We start from the raw sequence: 16,258 nt of genomic DNA on the forward strand, positions 1-16,258 counted from the left end.
ACAAAAGTAGATAATATTGAATTATATTGTAAAAGAACTTTGTTCCACAATTCTGTCAGCTTCTTGCTTTAAAGTCTTAGTGTGTTCCAATTTGCAAATGGTTTCACATCACGACAGGTAGTCTTCCACATTTTGGTCAAGGATGGTTGAGTTATGCCTCCCTCAGATCTTGTTACCTGGACGACGACGATTAGATCGTAAATTACGAGATAGAAAGGGTGTTTTGTTGTATGAACTGTTGGCAAAAGTGCTTGAGTATCTTTCTTCTCAAAAGACAGCTGTTTGCGTATTTCCTTCTAAGTAGCCCACACTGTTAAACAGGGACAATTTTGTGAATGTAAGCAGACATTAGGAGCTGGTATAATATAGTTCATGAAGTTGCTATAATCCAGTGATGATGAACTGTCTTCCTTGAAGTATAAGAACTGTAATTCCTACTACCCGACTACCCTTTCCCATGTGACTTTATCTCTTACTATCTCAGCTGTGTTTCAGGTACAGTTCTGTACTGTAACGTAAACTGTTTCTGGCACAAGTAAATTCAATAACCCCGAGGTGACCTCCAATCCTGTGTGCTCACCCTGCACTTACAATGCTGCATGCCGATTACAGAGGACGTTGTCCCTCCTGTTCAGCACCGACATGGAGACTGGTGTTTTGTTAATTGCCGTTAGTCTCATGTGACTAAGTGGTGCTAGTGAAATGGACCTGTGTTGCATAATGATACAGTGAGCTGGGTGGCAACTCTGAAAACAGATAAAATTGAATGTAGTGCGCTTAAAGTTACTATTTTAAGTTGGAGCTTGTCCAAAAAGGGTCATTAACACTGTCTCTTCATGAGTTGTATGCTTGGCCATTCCTTGGATAAATGGTTAGCACATTTCAAATAGATGAATTAGTCATTAATGTTTATTTATTTATTTATTTATTAATTATTTTATTTTACATTTGTTGACCGGGCTAGTCCAACTGGATATATGTCCATTTTCAGTAGAGGCCCGGGGAGAAAAGCTCCACTAAAGATAATAGCAACATCAGATACAGTACGTTTTTAAGACTAGAATACAAGTTATTTACATAGTAGCTTAGTGATCAAAAATTTTACAAGACAATAGTGACACATATTTATATGGTAGAGACAAGTACATAGAGTAGAGAGCTTGCTAAACATGAACAAGCTCTGTAGAAGCTTCTAAGAAAGGGTAAGTTAGTACTAACTTTAGTTAGCTGACAGCTAATGCACTCTGAGCTTAATAGGAAGGTGGACAAAGCATAGCAGTAGTGAGATAAGTATAGATTAAGTATGAAGGAAGGAGATGATCTGGGTTTGTGCATGGACATAGCCAGTGATTTTTAAGGTATTCTTTGAGTTGCTTTTTGAAAATTAGTGTAGAGGAAAGAGATGAGAGTTCCCTGGGAAGCAGGTTCCAAGTTTTACCCACAGTGTTGGAGAACAGAGAGTCCCCAGCCTTATTGTTAGATTTATGTATAGATACTAGTTTATTTGCTGAGTGTAGAGTTGAAAGATTTGTGTAGGGGGTAATAAGGCTAGTGAGTATTGGAGTATTACAAGGATGATAGAGGATCTTGTGTGTGATAATAAGTTGGTAAAATAGAATTTGATTATGGGGTTCTAGCCAAACAATTTGTTTTAGATTGTGACAATGGTGGGTTCTGAATGGGGAGCTTGTGGCAAGTCTGGCAATGTTATTATAGGAGGCTGCAAGTTTGTTGAGGTTGTTTTTAGAAAGACTGGTATAAATCTGTGAGGCGTAAAGGAGGGTAGAGATAAGATGGGTGTGGGCAATAGTAGTTTTAGCTGTTGGAGTAAGGAAGGGTTTAATCCTGTAAAGGGAGCCTAGCTTTCTGTTAACTGATTTTATTGTAGTATTGATGTGTCTGTCAAAGGTAAGGTTATGATCTATTGTTACTCCTAAGAGTTTGGTAGTTGAGTTGGGAGATATAACAGTGCCATTATTAGATAATACTGTGAAGTCTATTTGTAAGGACTTTCTTGTTAGATTGAAGAGCAATAATTTCATTTTTTGGGGGTTCAGGAGAAGGCAGCGCTGTAAGAACCAGTTTTCCAATATGTTAAGTACATTTTGGATGAGGGATTGGAGTTCAGATAATGAAGTAGCGGAGCATATTAATGTTGAATCATCTGTATATTGTACGCAGGTAGCTTGAGGAATTGTTAAATTAAGGTCATTAATAAAAATTGAGAATAGGAGGGGGCCCAAAATAGAGCCTTGAGAGACACCAAGGGTAACAGGAAGATGTGTGGATAGTTCATTATCCCAGAGCACAGCTTGTTGTCGGTTCTCTAGGTAGGAATTGAACCATTTTAGTGCATGTGTATCAAGGGAGAGGGATTTAAGTATATCCATAAGAAGCTAATGGTTAACCATATCAAAGGCTTTTGAGAGGTCAATAAAAAGTGAGGAAGATAGAGTGTTGTTATTACGATTTTTGTTGTTGCAGTCAGAAAAGGATAAGAGGGCAGAGGTGGTGCTGTGGAATGGCCTAAAACCATGCTGACAGCTAGCTAGTAAGTTATTTTGGAGAAGGTGGTTGAATAGTTATCGGTGGATGCATTTCTCCATTAGTTTTGCTAAGGGAGAGAGTAGGGCTATTGGTCGAAAGTTAGAAAGTTCAGTAGAGTTACCTCCCTTATGTAGTGGGATGATATGGGAGATTTTCCAGATAGATGGGATAGTTCCTTCAGTAATTGTCCTATTTATTAGGATGGAAGTGGGACAGGCTATAACTTTAGCTGCTTTTTGCAGATATTCTGCTGGCAGAAGGTCAGCTGAGGGGGTGCATGGTTTAAGTTTTTGGAGTAGGGTGCAAATGAGGGATGTTGGAACTGGTTGTAGATGAAATGAGGGCAATAAGCTAGTTATACCAGATGACAGGCTTGTGCTAACAGAGGGTAGAGAATGTCGTAAATAGTGCTGTTTTTTTGGAAAGTATCTTGGTTTTCAGAGTTCCTGTAACACCAAACAACACAACTTTTACCCCATTACATGATTAGGTTTTTCACAATTAATTCCAGACTGTAAAAACGGTAAACTGAAATGAGCCGAATATGAACTCCTGCAGTCCTCAAAAGTCAAAGGCTGGGTGGGGGCTTAGTTTACTTTATGGCTGTAAATAACACTATTAAGCTTTTGGAAGTGGGAATAGTGAAATTATTTTATTATCTCTGGACAACATCATAAACAAGTTAGCTGATTTATTTTTTCCTATCATGTAACTGCTTCTCTTTACCTATCACCAGTATATATGAATATTTGCACTCCAAACAGGTCTTTTACTGTTTAAGTTAGATTTGCTCCCCCGAAATTTATTGATAAATGAAGCCAATGTATGAATACACAGGAAACAAACATGCATTTTTATATCATACTTTATCGGGTCACATCCTACCACATTAATGAATAATGAGTGGGACAGTGTAGGTAAAGACTATATCATCCTGGCACAAGCATTACCTTAGAAGTAAGGCCTTATAGGCATCCAAAATTTTATGTCAGAAGTGGGATTTGAACCCACACTTCCAGGGGAGACTACTGCCTGAACATAGCACCTTGGACCACTCAGCCATCCTCACTTAGTAGTAACAGTTGTCTCATCCTTCTTTGATCCATTTTGCTGATCGTGTTTGTGCTTTTGTGTAACTGTTTCAGTTGCTGTCATGTTTAAGATGTGGCAGTTATCAAATCAGTAAATATATCCATTAACTTTTCATCTAATTTGCAGGTGAGAGTAGAAAAAAATGTTGAGGGAGGCATCTCTTAACTAGGGACTGTTTCTTTGTATCCATCAGCAGTACTTATTAATATATGCATTCCAAACAGGTCTTTTACTGTTGCAGTAATATTTGCTGACGTTTGTTCCCCCAGAATTTTTTGATGAAAGAAAAGAATGTGTGAATATATATACGCACAGCAAACTCATTTTTACTATACTTTTTTGGTAAAACATCCTACTGCTCTGATGAATAATGTGTGCGTCAATATAAGCAAAGATTAGATGACAATATCGCAAGAACTAACTTGAAAGCAAGGCTTGCATATGTACTCAAAATTTAATATCAGAAGTGAGATTCAAAACCACACTTCCAGAAGAGATTGCGACCTGAAAGCAGCCAGCGCCTTAGACCGTTCGGACATCCTGATTTAGTAGGATGCTTGTCCCGCTCTTTTTTGATCCAGTTTGCTGATGATGTTTCTGCATTTGTGTAACTGTTTCAGTCTTGTTAAAAATGTTGCAATTATTAGCTTTTCATCTAATTTGCAGGAGTGAACAGTAGAAAAATGTTGAGGGAGGCATCCCTAACTAGGGACGGTTTATTTTATCCATTTACAGTACATATTAATATATGCAATCCTAACAGGTATTGGCGAAAATGAAGTGTATTAAACCACCACCGAGTTTGTGCAGGAATGGGCATGCCCGCCGTGATTGACATGCGGGAGGGCGGAGATTAACAACTGCAATGTGCCGTGATTGACACGCAGTGCTAATGTAATGGGAAATCCGTTTCATGTAGCAGAAAGGTTATAAACGTTTTCACATTACATATAATTACTGTTATACGTTTATACATATAATGTTTTCTGTATTTAGGGTTATTCAAGTGATTTAACAGTCTGTACATCATACACCTGTTGAAGAAAAGTGGGAGACCCTACTTCTGGTCATATTTTACTGGCATGTCTGTTAAAAAAATCAGAATCAACTAGAGGGGATGCATGCTCCTGGAAGCTACTGTAACCAGACTCCCATATTACCACTACTCATTAAGTCACCTGAAAACTCTACGCAAATAACACTAAACAAGGGAACTGAAACCTTCACTGGTTTGGAGCTGAGGAGTACAAATTACGGAGTTCCTATCAACAAACACACACAAACGACTTAGCTACACTACACACACGATCTGAGGCATGAAATCCTTTCTACCGTCAACCTACCAAACAGAGAAAGATCTGTTTTTGTAAAATGCACATAAGATAAATATATGTCGGAATGAAGCTTGGGCTCAGTAGAACATCATATACCAAAACATCTTAAACATTAAATTTCAAATCCCTCCTTGCAGTTTTAAAGCCATCTGTACTACAAACAACCAACATCAAATGTGTAAACAGGTTACTCGACACAAAACCAAAAAATACATTGTTAAAAATCACGATCATTGCTTTCGGGGGAGGGTGGCTACTAACTTACAGCATACTGTAGTCGGAAGTTCTGCCAAAACAGATACAAAATTCATAATTTAAACACACCCCTTTAACAATCAAACAGTACACACGTATTTTGCAATAAGCATATAATTACTGTTATAAGTATATACGTATGTTTTCTTTATAATTTTGCTAATCTGTTTGTAGGTCTATATTACCTAGTGTTTTGGTGGGCGGTGCGGACAAAATGGTCGCAGGCAGGGTTTGGGCGGGGCTTGCTACTGTGCATCTGGTGGGTTAATACACTTTAAATTCGCCCAGGCATTTTACAGTAACGTTACCACCTGTCCCACTTTGTGAGGGACAGTCCCTCTTTGGGCAGTTGTGTCCTGCAAAATAATTGAAAAAATGCAAAATGTCCTGATATTCTAGGACAAAATTATTTCCTATATTTCATGTAATAGTTGCATAAAACAGTTATTCTGTATCCAAAACACCTAAATGTTATAAGAAACAGAATAAGCAACTAAAATGCTACAAGAATAAGCCTTTATTTAGGCAAAAAAGTGAAGTTCTGTCCTTCATACTGACAGTTGTTTTTTTTGCCCTGAAAATCTGACGTTTAGACCAAAATTGTCCCACTTTGGGCATTTGAAAGGGTGGCAACCCTATTTTACTGTTGCAGAAAATTTTGCTGACATTTGTTCCCCTGGAATTTATGTAGGGCTGTATACGCTCCGCAAACACATTTTTAATATACTTTTTTGGTTAACATCGTGCCGCACACATGCACTAAGTAGAAAGCCAGGCCTAGGTGCTCAAAATGAGATGTCAGAAGTGGGATTCGAACCCACGCCTCCAGAGGAGACTGCGACCTGAACGCAGCGCCTTAGACCGCTCGGCCATCCTGACATAAACAATATAATTCCCAGATCATTTTAAAAGTTAATAATTAAGTTAAGAAGGGTTTAATGAAGTAATATTCAATTCTGTTGCTTCTCAGTGTTTATGTAATGGAGCGCAGATCCTCATATCTGGAAGGATTTTTGCCGGTTTCATTCTGCTGGCGTGGTGACAAAACAAAGAGCAATACTTCAAATTACCTGTAGTGAATTTGTCGAGATAAACTGGGTAAATGGAAAAATATGAAAATGAAATTAGAGCTTGTAACGAAATGATACTATCCTAGAGCTAAACGTTGGAATGACCTCCCGCTTTGTGACATCTTTAATGAACCAATCAATAGTTCTCCTCCCCACAGTATCATATTTATTTGAACGAATGAACGCTTAACCCCTGATCCGGTGATATTTTTGTTCCGTGTGGAAATGAATTTTTTTTAATTTGGGTTCCGTCAAGCCTTATAGTCACTACTTTGCCCTGTCTAGCATCTTTTCACTAATGTAGCTCCAGTTATCATTATTTGTCAGAAACCAACAATATTTATGTTGATAAATTGGTCTGCTGTAGTAACTGTGTAGTAAAGAGCGCTACAGATAACAACGTTTTTCTTCTAGCGTCAGATGCAATGTACTGTTGACCAGCTGTTTTATCTCGACTTTAATTTAGCTGTTTTTTTCAGCACTTTTCATCCTGCCTACAAGGATTAGTTACTAATATTTCCCTGATAGTGATACCCCCCTTTCTCTGTATATATTAAAGAGGATTCTTACTGAATGGGGGCATGCACATTAACTGTTTCATCACCGAAACCACACAAATGAAGTAATGTGAAACATGTAATCGCTAAAATCACTCAAAATACACTGTTGTCAAATATTGTAACATGGAAAATGACTTGTGAGAAGAGGCTGCGAAATGAACGCAGCGCCTTAGACCCATTGGCCAGCTTAACGTGTAAAGCAAGTCTCTTAGGACTATCTTCAAAGATTAACAGTTTTTCATCTATTTTTATTGTAATATAAAATCATTACTTTGAATTGGTTAAGACTGACAAGAAAGGCACGGCGACTTATACTGTTGCCTCCCAGATGTGTGGCAATTGGGTTGCCACCTTTCCCAAAGTGGGGCATTTTGTATTGTATTGCATACCCAGAACCACTGCCGAAGGATTATACTTCGCTTTTTTCATAAACAAAAGTTCACGCTTTTATCATTTTAGTTATTCCTGTTGTTTCATATAATAGTAAGGTGTTTCAGATACAAAATAAGCTTTTTACGTGACCATTAGAGAAAACTTATGAAATCATTTTTGCTATAAAATCTCAGGACGTGTGCTATTTTTTATGATTTGTTTTATTTATTTATTTTTGCAGGACGCACTTTAAAGACTGAGAGGTGGTAACCCTATGCGGCAATTTCTATAATGGAAATTCCATTGCAAGTATGCAAGTCCTCATCTCTGTGAGGTTTTCGCCGGTTTCTTTCTTTCTAATGACATAATGGTGACGAATTCATCGTAGTGCTCGCTGCCAGGATATGAAAATGAAAGTAATTACTGCAGTCCACCAAGGACTACAAATAACCAGCTTGAGTCCACCAAGGACTACAAATAACTAGCTTGTTACAGACAGTACCACTACTGTATGTCACAACTTCGGATCAAAACTAGGCTTAGTGTATACGTTTTGCCAGTGCCCCAGCAGCCAGGTTAGGTTATTCACTTCAATAACTGAGCAGTTAATTCCGTTTTACTCAGAGCCATTAATTAAGAAAACTGCATGCTTACAATGTAACTTATGTCAGCACTAGCGGCAAATGACAGACTCAGTGAGCGGGATAAAAGCACCCCATTCAAAAGGGTTTGAGGCTCGGTACGACACAGCAGATATACTGTATTTAACCTTCCATTCTATGCTGTCTGTACCTGATATATTTCATATATTGTACTGAGAAAGTGTCTGCTATAATCTCTTTGGAAGTTTTTCTCACATGAAATAAGATTTTGACCGTTTTCCCCAGCGCCTCCGCTTGCGTGACCCAATTGGACCGTGAGCTAAAAGAAAGAAAGTAGCTGTATAAATGATTCTCGGGTACAGAACAGCTCCTGCTGCATTTAATTATATTAATATTATTAATCGATAAGGCCGCTCATTTTTTCAATTATAATTTTGACTTGAAATCTATTACAGGCATAGGATTCATTAAACGCAGGAGGTTCTTGGCACAGCTCTCAACCTTCCATCTCCAAAATGAGGAACACTAGCATTCATAATGTGGAACAAATGGGCAAAATGTGGAACAAAGTTACGGCTTACTAATAACTTCAACTATGAAGGCTATAGGATAGGATGGTTAAACTGTGCTGGTTTTACTTATAAAAAAACTGTTAACGACTTAATATGATCCATTGCTATTTACTGTAGATATCAGTTAAAAACCTCCTAACACTGAATGTGTGATAGACCCTTTCAATGTGGAACTTTGAAGAGCGTGAACTTTTTAAGACCTCAGATGAGGTACACTTGAGAGGTGTTCTTGATTGCTCCTTTATCGCAACTGCAGTTTTTAGCGTTAGACCACATAGATGTCTTCACCCTTATAAATAACCGGTTTGTAGGGAAAAAAAGTGCATTTATTAGAAGTAGGATTTAAACTCGGGACTCAAAAGGAGACTTTAACTTAATTGTGGTGCTTTAGACCAGTCGGTCATATACTGACTTAACATTGCTTAGGCTGTCACTACTGTCTTTGATGCATTTTGCTGAGTTTTTTCCCCTTTCATGTAGACCTTTCATTAAAACCAGTAAATATTTCAGTTACGTTTTGATCTAATTTGCAGGAGATGTCAACAACAGAAAAAAATGTTGAGGAGAGAGGAGCTTGTGTAATTAGGGACTGTTTCTATTTACCCGTCAGCAGTACATATGAATACATGCCCTCGAAAAACATGTATTTTACTGTTGCAGTTAAATTTTCCGGCAGAATGAAGTGAATGTATGAATATACATACGCACCCCAAATGCATTTTTTTACCATTCCCCTTAACTTTACAGGTAAGCGTCTTACCGCACTGATGAGTAACCGTAGGGTTACCACCTGCCCCACTTTGCGAGGGACAGTCCCTCTTTGGGCAATTGTGTCCTGCAAAAAAAATGGCAAATGTCGTGAGATTTTAGGACAAACATAGTTCCTATATTTTATGTAATAGTTGCATAGAACAGTTATTCTGTATCTGAAACACTTAAATTTTATAAGAAACAGAATAAGCAACTAAAATAGTTGTTATTTAGGCAAACAAAAGTGAAGTTGTGTCCCATGTACTGGCCGTGGCCTGGGTATGTTTTGCCCTGCAAAATCTGACGTACCAAAACGTCCCACTTTGGGCATTTGAAAATGTGGCAACCCTAGGCACTTGTAGGTAATGATTTGATGATTATATTACAATTAGAAAGACTATCTTGAAAATGAGGTCTAAATAGGCGTCTAAAATTTCTTATTTGAAATGGGATTCAAACCTACGCTTTCAGAAAACACATAGCACAGATAGCGCCTTAGACCGCTTGGCCATACTGCCATTCGTTCACTGTAACATTTTTGTCATTCTTTTCAAACTCTCTGTATATGTTCTAGCAAAAAATGTGATTTTGAAAATGCAATTAATAACTACAAAATGAAGCATACAGCATTTAACGTTGCCGTCTTTCATCACTTCCTTTCCAGTAATAATTCATAATTGCGGCGCCTTACTTTTGACGTGTGCAAGCAGGTCCTACTCCCAGTTGGAGTGAGTTTTATTTACAATTCCTTTTAAAGACAAGCTGGTTAGAGAATCGGAAATGTTTCAAACAGCCTGCTCAACATGTGTGTGGATTTTGAGATCTGCTTGTGCCCCGCCCTCTCCTGGTTCCACAACTTATATAGTGGGAAAACGAATATATAGCACAAAAAAGTAATTAATGTGGTCCAGCAGAAACTACAAATAGCAAGTATGTTATGCCTTGACAGACATTGTAAGGAAAATAACTGATTTACAAAACGTTCTCGACCGCAAACGTAAGGGGAAGGCATTCCTCTCAACTGTCCGCGATTTTGACTGATATAATTCAGCCAATTAATCCCTCCTAAAACGGGCGACTTTTGGGAAAAGGCAGTTAATTACATTTAATACATAATAACAAAAATAGTGCGATAGACTGATTATACTTAAGAAAATGTTCTTATGTTGTCAATGTCTCAGTTAATAGTAATAACATTTTAAGTGTCCAAAGCATGATTATGTATTTATGGATTTGTCCCAGATTGGGGGGGGGGGGGGGTGCTCCACAGTACCTCAATTAAATGAAGAGAAACAATATAGTGGGACTTTCAGCCCCCCCCCCCCCAATATTCGGGAGTGCCTTCGACTGACTGACAGGATAGAAGTTTCGCCTGAACAGTCAGAAAACCGTGCATTTTCAGCTATTTATGGCTAAAAAATGGTGTACTGAAGATTTACTCTGAGCTACTCCACAATGGTACCTCCTATACCGAGCCAACAGATATTGCCAATATACTGGACAATAGATTCAGTGCAAGTTTACCCCTCTCTCCCTCCCAAAGGACCTATCGCATTAACAGTAGATTGCTAGACACCCAGTATTATTGCTGCACAGGTTAAAACAGCACTGTCCAAGTCCAAGCATACAGCTTCTAGGGGACCTGACATTATCCCTGGTTGTGTGCTACATGAACTACAGAGTGAACTGGCACCTCACCTGTGTGCCCTGTTCAGTTACAGCCTCACCTCAGGCTTTGTCCCTAACGAATGGCGCACTGCTACAGTCATCCCTCTCCACAAAGGAGGAGCGACTACAGACCTTGGGAACTATCGCCCCATTAGCCTAACAAGTCTGATATGCAAAGCCATGGAATGCATCATCATGGACCTAATAAACAAGGATATAGAGAAACTCCAAACTCTGGATCCCACACAGTTTGGTTTAGTGAAGGGTAGATCATGCCTGCTCAACTTGGTCGACTTCTTTGAGTCACTCATCAGAACTGTGGATGAAGGCAAGGTGGTTCACACAGCCTACCTTGGTCTGGCCAAGGCCTTTGATACCATTCCCCACTCAGGAATCCTAGAAAAACTCAGTAAGCTAGGCATCAACCCCTGTATCACTAGGTGAGTTGCAAACTGGCTCACAGATAGAACCCACAGTGTGAAAGTAGCTGACTCCAAGTCAGACTGCCGACCAGTCACGAGTGGAGTCCCCCAGGGTTCATTCCTGGGTCCTCTCCTGTTTGGAATCTACTTCTCTGAAGTCTAGGCCAACACAAAGGGAATCTAACTGACAAAGTTTGCAGACAATTGCAAGTTGGGAGCTATTATTAACTCCTCAAGTGATGTTGACATCCTATAAAGGCCTCACTGAGACCAACGACTGGTGTCAGAACCATGGCCTTAAGCTCAATGCCAAAAAATGTGTCGTCATTCCCTTTGGAAAAAACCCAGTTCCCATGAATTGCCACATCGATGGTGGTCCACTGAACACAGAAGGCGTTATAAGAGATCTGGCAACACAGGTTGACAGCAATCTCTCTTTCAACCACCACATTGCCACTGTGGTCAGAAAGTCCTTTTATGTGGTACATCTCATTACTAAGGGTTTTGCATCCAGGAAGAAAGAGGTCATTGTCTCCCTCTACTCTTCCCTCATTAGGCCAATCATCGAGTGCAATGCTCCATTTGGCACATACCTCACTAGACGCCTGCAACTACTGGAGAGGATGCAAAAGTACCACACAAAGAGGATTCTAGACCTTAAATACTTGTCCTATATGGACAGACTAAAAAAACACCAACTATTCTCTGTCTCATATCGCCTACTTAGAGGCGATCTCTGCTTGACTTACAAAGCCGTGTCTAACCCAGCTCTGTTAGAAATGCTACATCTAAAGAAATCCCAATCCCTCTGCACCACATGCTCCAGAGACCTCAACCTCATTACCACAATCAACAGAATGTGTTGCAGCGATAGGTTCATAACCCAGAGACTGCCCATGCTATGGAATAGACTTCCCATACATGTCAAACAGCGCACCTCACTGGCCCTCTTCAAGAGAAATCTTGATGAGTGGATGGGAAATAGAAAATTAACTGCAGGGATCACTCCAGTGGCTCTACTTGACAGAGGCACTGGGAACTAAGGTCAGGTGGCACGATGCCAGGGTAATCCTATGGGCTAGGCTTGTAAAGGCTCCAGGGCCATTAGCCTAGTATACACCTATGAACCTATTAAGCTCCGCTGTACAGAAATAAAAAATAAATAAATTCATGGAATTAGAATATATTGGCAGTATTTCCTTCTTTAATTGTATACTTGTGAAAACCATGTCTACATTAATATATTTATATCTATGTATGACGTATAACACCATAATATAAACAATATTAATCTCTTACTGTAATCAGTCAACAATTATACATAGCAAGATCACAAGACTCTGTACACCGACTTGGGGTTGCTTTTCTTTCATAACGTTTGCACCGTTAAAGTGCTGGTAATTGTTTTGTATTAGGACACATCAGGATGCGCAGTAGCAAGCCTTGCCCACCCAGCCTTGACCGGACACTGTAATTATAATTAGTAAATAATGAGAGAGAGGTTAAAAAGATGGGCGGTTTTAATGTCCTCAGGGGGCTTCCCCTCCCCCCGGGAATACCAAGCAGTGGAACTTTAAATTGTGTATAGCAGGGGGTGGTAGCTCCTTGCCGAGTGTGTGTAGTCTTTCACTCTCATTACATCGGCGATGCCTGATATTAGCATTTGATATATTTTTACTTAAACCTTTGTAAGGTTTTTAGTCTTCACAGAGTAAAATAGCATTTAGAAACAACTACCACGCTTAACTGACAGCTCCATCGGAGTTAGTTATTTAATAATCTATATTCCCGTAATTAAGATTTTGAAGGAAAATCAGTAGACTATGAAGGAACAAGGCTAAATCAGGGTGACAAATAATAGTGGGAAATCCTTGCATTTTGGAGTTAGGACTATGCTGCACCCTAAAATACATCTTTCTTTATTCTGTATGTCTCTGTCTCTCTTTCTCTCATGTTTTTGCACTGCCTGCCCATAGCCAAAAGATGGAGGCAAACACTGCAATATCAGTATGCCAGCACCTAAACACGCTAGTATTTATTTTTGTATAAGAGAGCAGCAATAATAATATCAGATTTGAATGCCACCTGACGACTTTCATGTTTTCTTCTTTTTGCAGCTGACAGATTTCTGTGTATGGTCTGACTGGTTGAGATTTTTTTTCAAAGTATCCCAGAATATGATTTAATGCTGAATTACTGGTATTTATATAATTTTGTTCAATATTCTAGTCCCACTAAACTAAAGGAGCCTCTTAAGCTCTGCAATACTTGGAAGAGTCTATTTTCCAGTAATATAACAAAATCAATGTTGTAATCTATATTCTCTTTGTAGTAACTATACTTTGAATTTTGTAATTTAAACATGTACTTCCATTTCGGATATGTATCCAGCTAGACCAGCCCGGTTAACAAATGTGAAATAAATAAATAAATAAATAAGAGTTTCAGACTGACATGTTTTTGAAAATAAGTAAAATGCAGCTAAAAAAGAATTATAACTGGCCTGCAAACTCCACACAGACAATATTTAAAGGCTACAAAATCGTAGGCCATATATTCAAGACCAGCTGACAGACAACTGATGATTACTCAAAACTTTTGTCAGCAGTATCCCCAACACACAGACACGACACTTCATCTTGGTTTACTTTCTGCATACTCTGACATGCTTTCTAACTGTTGTACCTTTGTTTGTTTGCTGTACTGATAGCTAGGATACAGATTAATGTGTACAAGAATACATATTTCCATGGTAATTACTGTTGATGTAGCTATCTGTAATTTCTTTTTCATGAAACTTTGCAAATATTCTCCCCTAGGCCTCCTCTAAATGTAGAGTTTGCATAAAGAATGCGGTCAGTTAAAATAAAATTATCTAAAATGCCAGTAGTTACCATTCAGATTAAGAAGACCCACATTCTGCTATCAACATTCTTACAGATGGTGGCTACACTGACTACCACTTATATGTCATATTGGATTACCATTAGATCAAAAACCCTGCCTCTCCATTATAATAGTGAATGGCACCACTCATACCTCTCAACTGTACAGATTTGTGGAGAATGTCCAGATTTTTGCCTCATATTTTTGGTCTGTTACTCATAAAATGTATGGTTTTCTGGTAAGTGACTGAGGATTGAAGTCATTAAATAATGACATACATTTGAGTTTCAGACTTCATGTCATTCAGAAAATGCATGCTAGCACAGATCCTGTTGTTCTAGCAACTTTATAAGTTTATAAGAGCGATATTTAAAATGTGTCCCTATTTTTGGGCCACTGTCCCCCCATTATTTTAGTCTTTGTCCAGATTTCTTGTGCTAAGTAGTTGTGAAATGTGACTCCACTTTATTTGAAAACCCCACTGTTCTATATTACCTTCATGACAGTTTCTTGGAGGCACTGCCCATTTTGTCAAAGCCAACCCTTTCTGACGTTCAAAAGACTTTTGATTGGCTTAGCTGTGTAGTTAACTTGGCTAAAAATGATTTTTGTGAGTAGTTGTCCCCAAACTGTTGCAACTTCAATATTTGAGATACAGTTTCCGGAACAGCAGATGGGACCTCAGTATGGTCAGCAGTGTGTGAGTGGCTACTGCCAACAAGGCCAACAGCCATACTACAGTCAGCAGCAGCAACCACCACAACCACCTGCACAGGCGCCAGCTTCACAGTCCCAATACCAGTCCCAGCAGGTATGGGTAATGCTTGTTCACCTTACTTTTTGATGCTGACATGATGGTTGCAGCTGTCACAAACTATGTGCTTTTTCTGTGAGCCACTGTTTTCTTTAGATACAGGTTTGCATAGGAAGAGCACTCTTTATTCATGGGATTCTTTCTTTTTTGGTTTATTGTTTTTTGAAAGCTTTCCTTGTACTTTTTCTTTCGATGATCATGAAACAGTGAATTAACAGTACTGTAGAGTTGGCTTACAGTACTTTACAAGGAAGCAATACCACACACACCTCTTCACAGCTTAATGCTGAGGAAAAAATGGCGACAGAAATTCTGAAGTGTCCATTTTATGAGTTTATTCATTTGTGCACATTTGACAAAAGGGAAACACGTGTCACTTGGTTCTCCTTTTAACAGTGTAGTTTGACCAGTGTGCCACTTTCTTTACTAGATTTCAGGTACCTTGTCAATTCCCAGCACAGGCTATTAGGACCTCAGTTTTCAATATGGTGTTGCAGGGATGAAAATCTTGTAGAATACAGGCCACAGATTGCAGATGAAGCCAAGTAAGACATTCAGAAAAGCAAAGGATGAAATGGAGAACTGAATAACCAACTTTGAATTATTAAAGAGAAAAGAAAAATACTTTGGTTATGAGTACTGGCTGGACAAGGTGGTTGCATATAGTGAATTGCCATTTCTGCCAAGTTTTCACAAGTTAGTAGACAGTAGAGTTAAGCAAACCAAACTGCAAAATTATCTGTGTTGTTGCTGTTGGTGATGTGGGAGGCATGTGGAAACCACTTCAGATCTAATTGACAAGCTATGAGAAGATGAGCAAGATCCCTACAGACTAGAGGAAGACTGGCATGACTCACCTCACAGAAGAAGGCAACAAGACTAAGATGGGAGGCTGCAGATTGGGTAACGTAACTTCAAGAGGGGAAAATGGAATCACATTTTTCTCTCTGCCTCTTTCCCCACCCATCTTTCATTTGGATAGTCAACCACATGCCCCATGTCCTTGCTGGGTCCACCAGACTCCAGTCTACTCCCCAGTCCAATGCCTGCAAATTTTTGGCAGGGCCAGCAAGGATGATGTGAACAACCTGGTGGTGGGTGGTCATGCTGCCAATCATCCAGTGGGGGAGGTTGGCAGAATGGCTAAGGTGCTTACCTTACAGACACAAAATGCAGGGTTTGATTCTTATATGGGGTAATTGGCTAGGTTGAAAATAACCCACAAACAACAGCAGTTAGCCTACTGCTAATCTATGAACTATCCCCTCTCTCTGTCTGAGAACTTCAATTCCAGTCCTAGTTATTTTTGAGAAA

The 16,258-nt window shown here is 39.1% G+C and overlaps 1 non-coding gene across 1 annotated transcript; it reads right to left on the reverse strand.

Moving 5' to 3' along the window:
• Positions 1 to 6,024: 6,024 nt before the first annotated feature.
• Positions 6,025 to 6,107, reverse strand: TRNAL-CAG. The gene has a single exon. It is a non-coding gene; the product is annotated as a tRNA-Leu (tRNA).
• Between the last annotated feature and the right edge of the window lie 10,151 nt (positions 6,108 to 16,258).

Source organism: Protopterus annectens, chromosome 8.part0 (assembly GCF_019279795.1).
Source record: "Protopterus annectens isolate FY-2018-M chromosome 8.part0, PAN1.0, whole genome shotgun sequence".
In the NCBI taxonomy this organism is placed as follows: Eukaryota; Metazoa; Chordata; order Ceratodontiformes; family Protopteridae; genus Protopterus; species Protopterus annectens.